Below are 9,987 nucleotides of genomic sequence, written 5' to 3'. Positions count from 1 at the left end.
TCCATTTTGAGGCCAAATATTCCCAGGGAATTCATTAGAGGAATGTTTCCAATAAAAATTGTTTGTTCTTGCATATCCCTACCAGTTTTCCAAATTAATCCCGCGGGTACATATAATTCAGAAGAATATGTAAGTGATTCATACACAGCATTGGGATTATTGAACGTAAATCTGTGCACGAGCCTATGCAAACAGGGTTAAAAGCGGTAGATAGCTTGGTTCCTATAGGCCATGATCAACGAGAACTTATAATCGGGGACTGACAAACTGGAAAAACAGCTATAGCTATCGAGGAAGATACTGAACTTTGTATTTGAAAAATATTTTAGTTTCAAAAGGGATCTTTGAAATAGATGGCGATTGAAAGAGTAACCCTTGATCATAATTTCCAGTATGAATACTGCGTCCAAGATGAAACTTGTGATTGGTAGTAAAACATCGATTCTTTTGTTGAGGCCCAATTCTATCTTTATAGATTTCTAGGAGCATAAAAAACGGCTGGCTCGTCAAGAGTCCAGTTCCTTCGCGAACGAAATTCAGAATCAACAAGGGTTCGTAGAATGAAGGGAGTGTACAACTGGGGCGCAGCCCCACTTTTTTGTTCATTACAAGGGAGAGATAGAATGGAGTCGTTCGAATGCTCCTCCATAAGTCCCCATCAGACTGACGGAGGAAGCATCTAGTTAAAGAGCGACGTTAAGCCAACCCATTTTCTTCTTTGCCCTAAAGCTAAAGAACCACTTGGTAAACAGGTAAACCGCGATGCAGCGTTCCTTAGTTAAACAACCAAAAGCCAGCAGTCGGAACCCCATACCGAAAAGGGCCATGGAGTTGTCATATTATGTAGCTTGGTGGCAGGAGCATTGATCTTATCAGCGTAAATTTGACATAAATGAAACTTCCCTAGAGAGCCCCAATGACCAATCCTCACATGAATCGCTAAGGATCCAATAAGTCCAACGTTGATTCCTTCAGACGTGTCAATTGGGCAAATACGTCCATAGTGACAAGGATGGATATCTCGTATCTGAAAACCTTCAGCTCTACTCAAGTTAGCTTCAGCTATTTCAAGAGTTCGCTGAGCTTCTTGCGGATCAATCTATCACTACCTCTTTCTGCATCGTTTACTAAAATGGTGATCTCATTATTGCCTATTCTAGCGAAACCACCCATCAGAGGCCATCGTTAACCATTGATCCTTAAGGCGTATTCTCAAAACACCCTTCGTTGTCTTAGGATGAATAATTCTGGATTCAGCTCCAGACCGGAATTAGACCAACTCTCGTTCATAAGGGTAACCTCCCCTGCTCGTTTGTTAAACTACCCGTGGTGTTGTCTTAACTTGGAAAGCTTCCAGGGCATCTCTAACACGCTATGCTGTGACTGTAGCTAAAGCAAGTTCTTACCTTTCCGCTGGAACCTTCTCCCAGTTTTTGTTTACGAGAATAAAGAGCAGTGTACAAAGCCAGTCTGTTCATGGGAGATAAGCATAAGCAGAATAGTTGCAAGCTTGTCAGTGAGAATTTTGGAAATGATTTTATACGTAAAGTTGCACAAGCTGATAGGTCTCATATCACCAAATGAAGAGGGTTTAGGAATTTTGGGAATAAGCACAAGAGTGGTAAAAGTATAGGCTTGAGGAAGAACTGCTCCCTTGAAAAAATCTTGGACAGCCTCTATCACATCAAATTTGATAATAGACCAGCAAGAGATAAAGAAATGGCCATTGAAACCATCAAGTCCAGGGGCACTGTAAGGGTCAAGCTTTGAGACAGCTTCCCAAATCTCATTCTTGGTAGGAATTCCACAGAGATTATCATTCATGCAGGGAGTCACTAAGGAGGAAATGCAATTCAGTAGAATGCTAGAAGGGGAGGGAAGCGAAGCAACGCGAGCTTTAGTTGGCCGACCACTACATAAGCCGCCGCAGTAATCGGTTTGGAAAGCTTTAAGCTTCCCTTCATTCGCTTCGCGGGAGCTGCACAGCTCATAGCTGCTATTCACTTTTGCCGTAGGATGACTAGCAAGGTTTATTACTTGTTATCGACTAGTAGTAAGAGTGAGTGGCAAAACAGCCATTGGAATCTATGCCCCTTACTCTTACACCGGAAGGAGAGGAGGTTAGTTAATCAATGAAAGACTAGCCCGGTTTAGGTACCTTTCTTTGAGTGGACTAGAAGCAGTTATCTCACGTTTTAGCGAGCTTCTAGCGGGTTTAGTCATCATTCTCATAGGAGTGGGCAGTTTCGGGTGTTGTGACGCTTTCTATGGTGGTTCCCAATACGAACGAGTAGCTTCTAGCCCACTCCTGTTCCATTTTGATTGATCAAAAAGAAGAATCTACTTCAACCGATATGCCCTTAGGCACGACCATACATAACATAGAAATCACACTCGGAAAGGGTGGACAATTAGCTAGAGCAGCGGGTGCTGTAGCGAAATTGATTGCAAAAGAGGGTAAATCGGCCACATTAAAATTACCTTCTGGGGAGGTCCGTTCGAATCTCGAGGAATACCTCGCTCAGTTAGAGGCAACCCTCGCTCAGAAGGATGCGGAGATAACTGCACTTAGAGCACGTACATCTCAAAATCCTCCTCCGACAGTAGAAGTCCCGCCTGTGGTCCACACCACTGCTCCTGCAACACAGCCAACGACACTTATTCCAGAGGCTGTACAGCAGATGATTACTGAGACTTTCAAAGCTCTGCAGCTGGGTGGCGCGCTAGCGCTCAGGAGTTTCTTCTTCGCTCATGGAGTTTCTTCTTTTCTTCACTTGGAGAGAAAAATTATTTTACCGCGCTCCACATCTAATGAGATTTTTGTTCCAGCCCGGATGGTGTATCAAAAAACATTCTTTTTATTAAGCGTATATAATAAAATAGACTGAAAGGGTCCACCCCGAAACCAAGGGGGTACTAACTAGTAGCTTAGTCCTCTCCGAACCGCAGGAGATAGTTGCCCATCATACGGCTCTCAGAGCCGGAGAAGAAGAAGGGGGCAGGTCTGAACTCGACCACCCTGGTGTTGTGCCTTGAGAAGCTACTCGCTGGCTGCCGTGGAACTTGACCGGGAATGGGGACGGAGAAGAAGTAGGGAGAAGGGGGCTAGGGTTCCACTACAAACTCAGCAGGGCCAAGGATTTTGAAGCAGCGAGAGAGAAGGTGAACTTTTAACATTTGTTAGATATTACTCATATGAAATCCAATTCTACAAACGGAAGAATAGGATAATTAAGAATTGAAAATTTTGAGACTAGTGCAATGCCTAATTCAACAAATCCAATAAAATCAAACGCAGCAAAAAAAGATTACTTCTTAATTATACATATATTAAGCTTAAAATCTTTATTTAAAAAAAAAAAAGGGAAACAAGCACTGCAAAAGTATATAAAGTACTTGTACATATTGTTTTAGTGAGCGCAAACTCTCCAAGTAGAAACTGAACTGTAGATGTGGCATTCGTCTACTATGCATAAATCCCTTGAACCTTTTGCTTTGGAGATGGTAACAGCTCTAACCTTTCTTATATGTCTCAATTAGCACCTTTGTGTCCTCTATGTCTCTAGGTAAATAATAGTGAAAAGGGTTTTCCCCCATTTGGTAGCTACGGTGCAAGACATTAAGATCAATACTGTATTCTTTCTCCCATGTACCACCAATATGATCATTACCACTCTCATAGTAGTAGTCTTTTAACATCCATATGTCCATTTTGGAATCTTTAGCACATGAAAGGCATAGTAACCCTCTCAACTCCGCCAATTGGAGTTCTATAGATTCATAATCCTTACGATATTGTAAAGCCTTAAGATCAGGACAACCTTCGGGATGTGAGACTAATCTGAATTCTTCGCTCTCGACATCAAATGCGATTATCGTATAATTAGGATCAATCATATCCCCATCGAAGACCTCACGGTCCATTAGAGAATTATACAGGACCAGCTAGTGGATGGCTCCATTAACAAAAGCTGGAGGAGTTGAATAGTTGATATGGTATGGAGGATCCAGTACTTCTCTCCAAGCCCAAGAAGAAGAAGAAGCGCAAGAAACCAAGGTAAAGACGTGACATTTTGCTCTGAATGAGTCAGCGTCAAAACTAAATTCATCTTCTACAAGGAGATAATCGGGGCTAAGCAAACTAACAACTTTATACTCGTCAGTTGATTGAACATATCCGAAACCCACAGAAGAGTAACAAAGGGGTAAATGATGTTTTGGCAATGTTATGAATTCATGTGTACTGGGATTACAAATATGAACAATCATATAGTCTAGAATGCAAACCAGATCGAAACGAGTAGGTACCAGCTTGGCGTAAATATTTCTAAACTTGACCTCAAATTTGCTTATTAGATTCTTTTCTCTGTCCATGGATTTTAGGGAAATGGAGTGAGGACACTTTTCCCTTGAATCGTCTGTAGTTGATGAGAATAAGAAAAGAGGTTGTTTGGAATTGGAATGGAGGGAGTGGAGTTGAATGAAATAAGGATCATCAGAGATCAGATTACACCATTGTTTACATACGCACCTGAATCTCAAGAGGGTCTTCACGGGTAACCTCGAAAGAACGTTAATCAAAACATCTTCTATTTGAAACAGCCGATCATGGCCCATCAATCTTGTACAATGTCTCTTAATCATCTTCTCCTCCTCCGCCTCCGCCTCCATTTTCATCTATCAAGAGCTACCGAGATGGGATTAGATTCGACTCTAAGTCGATCTATTGAATCAAAATTGACCCCAAGAAAAGGAAAAAGGAACTTACGGACCCGAACCATAATTGTAAATTAGGGCAACGGAGAAACGAGATGGATACAGAAGCGCTCCAAATAATATTTTGGTAAAATAATGAGAAATTCTAACACACCATTTGGGTTGACCGGGCAAACCATGGTGCAACCAACATTGATTGATCGGACCAAGCCCATGAGAACCATCGGACCTTGTGCAGGGCCCTAATGGTTGAAAAAAGACGGATTTGGGTCCTCTGTAGCGTGACATGGTGTGTAGCGCATCATCCAACGGCCCGTAGTGTTCGGGCATGCAGCCCAACAAGCAGGGTGTTGGGCTGTGTGCCCAAACATTGTGGGCCGGATCTATGCTACACAGCAACCACTGTGGGTTGTTGGATGTGCGCTACACACCATGCCGTGCTACAAAGGAGCCCAACACTGAAAAAAACTAAAATTCAAAAATATACTCTTGCATGTATGGCCATGAATCTTTACTTCTTGTAAAAAAAAATTGGTAATGATTTTATCTTTCCTTGAAAATTTCAAGGGTTGATCTAACCTGTGCATTCCCACTCAAAGTTGGGAGACTGCACAGTAACACCAAGAGTATCGGTACACATGCATAGATAAACAGAATATGTGTCAATGCAAAAGAGGTATTTGATTTAAGGGAAGCAGTTTTCTGTCCGGGAGTGTGGCCTACGCCAACACTCCCATGTATCTATCGCTCTCCTCCTTAAAACAAGGGAGTAGAGGTGTCTTTTCAAATAGGGAGGAGAGAGATAGACTCATGGGAGTGCTGGCATAGACCACACTCCAGGACAGAGAACTTTCTCCCTTGATTTAATTAGACTCTAAAATTTGATATGTGGTCAATCTAGATCATGTCCTCCTTATCCAATGGTTGGAATGGATATCATTTGTCCACATGGCAGAATAAATGTCTTGAGACAAGGAGGGGGAAGCCAACAACCATTCCAAAAAAAAAAAAAGATGATCTAACCATAACCAATTTTTCGAGTCACCATGCATTTAAGGAGAGGGATAATGCTTGCAAAACTATTCCAAGACCAAGAACCCCTTTTGGCAATGGTCTTTCAGTTATAAAAATGGATCTGTTATAGGAAACTTTGGCAAGCAAGGATTTGGCCCAAAGTGATGACTCATCATTTAACAGTCTCCATCCTAACTTTAAAAAAACAGAGCTTTATTTTGAGTAGCAACATCCGTTAAGCCCAAGCCACCCACATTTTTGGGAGAACAAATAGTGTTCCAAGAAATTAAGTGAAGTTTCTTAGATCTCTCCTTAACATTATTCAAAAAGCTCAAGCAGATAAAATCAATATTTTGACAAATTTTAACAGGGGAAGCAATGTAGGACATAAGGTAAGTATGAATACCAACTACATCAGATTGGGTTAAGATCTTAGTCCGGCATAACAGAGCATGTTTGCTATCCAAAAAGAAACGCGGTCCTAGATGTGACCAATGATTTGTTGCAATCCTGTAGATTTAGATCTTGGATGAAAAAGATTAGTGTGTAAGTAGATTGCATCGTAGACATTTTCCTTAATAGCAAGGAGTGAGGACATATGTCTTCGATCAGCTAAAGGGACATTGTGACTAAAGAAGATATCACATTTGTCAAGATTGATACGTCGACCAGAAAAATCAAAAAATAAGCCGAGAATAGATTAGATAGTCAGAATATCTTCAATAGAAGCACGACAAAAAATAAAAGTATCATCTGAAAAAAATAAATGAGAAATTTCAGAAGTATGATGGGCAATCTTAATACCTTTGATCATGTTGAGGTCCCTGTAAGCAATGAGGAGGCGAGCGGGAACCTAGAAGGTTCTATATTCTCAAAAGAATTGTCATCAAGTTTGATTGAGTAAGAAACCGAAGATATGAGGTGGCTAATGAAATCACAACAATTCTCACCAAAACTCAAAAACTTAAAAATATCACGATTAAAACCCCATTTAAGCTTGTCGTATGCTTTGGCCATATCCAATTTGAGAGCTACAAAGCCAGCTCTCTCTTATGGTGTAAAAAAATGAAAGATTTCATGGGCTAAAATGATGTTATCAGTGATTTGTCTCCCTGGAATAAAGGCAACTTGGTAGGGAGAAATGAAAGAGGACAAAATTCCTCTAAGCCTATTAGCAAAAAATTGACAATGATTTTGTAAAACAAATTACATAGACTTATACGTCGAAAATCTCTATCCTAGAAGCATAATTTATTTATTTTTTTTTTTTTGGGATAAGACAGATTAAAATGTGGTTACCTACAAAGGGCAGATTTGGATTTGAAAAACTCAACCACGAAGCCACAAACATCCGGTCCAATAAGGTCCCAAAATATGCTTGGAAGCCATCCATGCTAGGAGCCTTACCGGGACCCATATAAAAAACAGCCCCTTTAATTTTCATCAATCGTAGTGAGGCAGCATAATATATAAGAATTTTTATCTCCTACAATTCTGACACCCTCCAATTTCCCTACAATCCCTCACATAGGAGCTGAAATGACCACTTACCCACTGCCTGGACACACTGACCCACTGCCTGGAATTGGAGAGTATTAGAATTGTAGGTGATAATGATCCTAATATATAAGCGCTAGAAGCAGAAAAAATGGGGTTAAAAAGATATTCCACAAAAGGAGGAGGGTCAAGGGGTTAGATGTTGTAAATAAATCATCCAGAAAAGAGCCAAAAGATCTAGCTATATCCCTAGCACCCGAAATGCGATTTTCAGAATCATTAATTAAAAACTCAATCTTACGTTTACAAATATTGTGTCTGGTAATCACATGGTAAAATTTAGTGATACAATCATCATCTCTAATGTTGAGATGCCTTGATTTTTGGAACTAGAATATTTCTTCAGCTTCAAAAATCCAATTTAAGTTAGAATAATAAGAAGAAATGAAAGATGAGGAAAGGGGGTATTAGAATTTTCAAGTTTTTAAAAAAATCAAAAAGAGAATATCTTAAATCTTGCAAGTTTGGGCCAAACACTGAACGATTTCATTCCTGTAACAACCTACCAAGGCTTGCAAGTTTGGGCATAAGATTGTACTCGCCATAATGATTCCAAGACTCAAAACAAAAATTAAGGAAGTTAGGGTGAAAAGTCCAAGCATCTCGGAAGTGAAAAAGTTTCCTAAAAGAAGGTTTGGAGTTGACGGTTCGAGGGAGAATGAGATTATGATGTGATCCTATAAAGGTAATTTGGTGAGGGAAGTAAAAGGAAAGAAATTAAACCAAGATAGAGATATAAACACTCTTTCTAGGCTTTCCTTCATAAGGTTTCACGGGGTTGTCTGTTGGACCATGTAAAACTAAAACCACTAATGTTAATTTCCTCGAGGTTGTCAGAAAAATCACTAAAGGAGCAAGCAGAAAAAGAAACAAGTACAACACAGCTAGAAAAAAAACACAATTATCAAACACCATGCAATAAAGACTTATGATTAACGCCAGGATCCATTTCATTAATATGCCTAACATCCACAAAACATCAATTTTAATGCAAAAACAATATCATATCTTTTAAAAAACTTAGCTTCTGAATACTACATATAACTATAGATTATCCCCTACGAAAACAAATCAATAACAAAATATTTCCTGAGAATCTTCCAACTTTGCTTCTGAATCAACTTCCAACATTTCAGCAGGTGACCTCCAAAAAGATCTTGCAAAGAAATAAAATCGAAAGTCAATACATAATCAGTGAGTCAATAATCGCATAATTGAACATCTTAATTGGGAAGTCAAAGTACTGAAAGTTTACCTGTACAAATAGACTACCAAAATATAGGCCAACTTATGCAATGGCCTCAATTATCAGCTGCTCAAATGAATAGGAGAGCAGAATAAGTATATATAGCACTTAAGTAAACAAACCAACAAAAGTTCACAATTTTCTAACTTGAATAAATGAACTGAACCTTGTGAGCTACTACCCAAGAACTTTTGGTCTAGAAGAGTTAATTGGACATTCAAGTCTTCCAGTTCTGCCAACGTTGCATTCGAATCTCTCATTTCAGCGAACTTTGCTTTCAAATCTTCAAGTTCTGCCATATATGCTTTCAAATCCTCAATTTTTGCCAACTGAGTGATCATAAACACTTCAGTGCTTCAAACCAATTGATTCCATAAACTCATACAACATGACCAGTAGAACAGAGAAGCGTGCAGCCATTTGGTAAAAAAGATACTTAGAATATCATAAATCTATACAACATAGGGTACAAACACTACTAGGAGGCTAACTTCAATCCAACCTAAAAAACCATGGGGGTAACAAAAAAATACATATGCAGTAATAAACAAGTACCATAAGGACTATTACATCTGAAAATACAAACACATTTTGTGGCGTAACAGTGCAGTCACACGTATAGATGAGCTTTCATGTGAACTAAAAAGGCATTTGTCATGTGTCAAGAGGAACAAAGAAATATGACCCAGTTTTAGAGTCTTCAGTTGGACACAAAAATTGTTACTATTGTAACATCGGATTTCTTTTCCTTTGTCAACTTCCCTAAAGTCTAAACGACCTTCCACATCTTGTCCCAACGACTAAAACCATCATGAAGCTTTTATTAACCCAGCTCAAATTCTTCCTAGTTTTTTGAACAATTGAATTTTCTTACCTAACTAGTAAAAAAGATGACATGTCCATCCATCCTTCATTGGAAACTTGAATTTTCTTTCTAAGTATTAAGAAGCCTGCAAGCTTTTCTCATTTAGATTTTTGAATCTTCTTTCTTGGATTATAAGAATGTGGAATAATTCTCTGAGTCAAAACAGCTGACCTTAAATTTCTTGACATGAGATTGTGAATGGAGAAAATTGAAAAGACCGATTGATCAAGTCACAGAGAGGCTATTTGAGGTTTGAAGTTATATGGTACAGTCCATAAGCATAAAAATAATCTACTTTAGGTAGTAGAGAAGACAACGAGACAAACCTTACCAAAATTCGACTGTGTTTGATGCAAACCTAGTGGGAGACAAAAAATATTTCAATGTATTGACAATGTAAATTACATTAAAATGTTGGCAGGTAGGCGAGACCCGAGGTTAATATACTACTTAGCATTGGACCGGCTCAGTTGGTCCCTACTTTGAATGGACGGTTCAGATTGTCACATCAGTGCCTGAATTTTGAAGGTTCAGCTGGTGAAGAATTCTGGATTACCAGCCTGTCCTAGTGGGGACTATCTACAAAGAC

The 9,987-nt window shown here is 39.3% G+C and overlaps 1 long non-coding RNA gene across 1 annotated transcript; it reads right to left on the bottom strand.

Annotated features, from left to right (window-relative positions):
* Positions 1-1,035: 1,035 nt before the first annotated feature.
* On the bottom strand, positions 1,036-9,987 carry LOC122661946. The gene is made up of 3 exons (XR_006332946.1): positions 9,975-9,987; positions 9,846-9,847; positions 1,036-1,222 (listed from the first exon to the last, which is right to left on the bottom strand). It is a non-coding gene; the product is annotated as an uncharacterized LOC122661946 (long non-coding RNA).

Source organism: Telopea speciosissima, chromosome 5, assembly GCF_018873765.1.
Source record: "Telopea speciosissima isolate NSW1024214 ecotype Mountain lineage chromosome 5, Tspe_v1, whole genome shotgun sequence".
Taxonomy (NCBI): Eukaryota; Viridiplantae; Streptophyta; class Magnoliopsida; order Proteales; family Proteaceae; genus Telopea; species Telopea speciosissima.
This window is presented reverse-complemented; position numbering and strand designations above follow the sequence as displayed.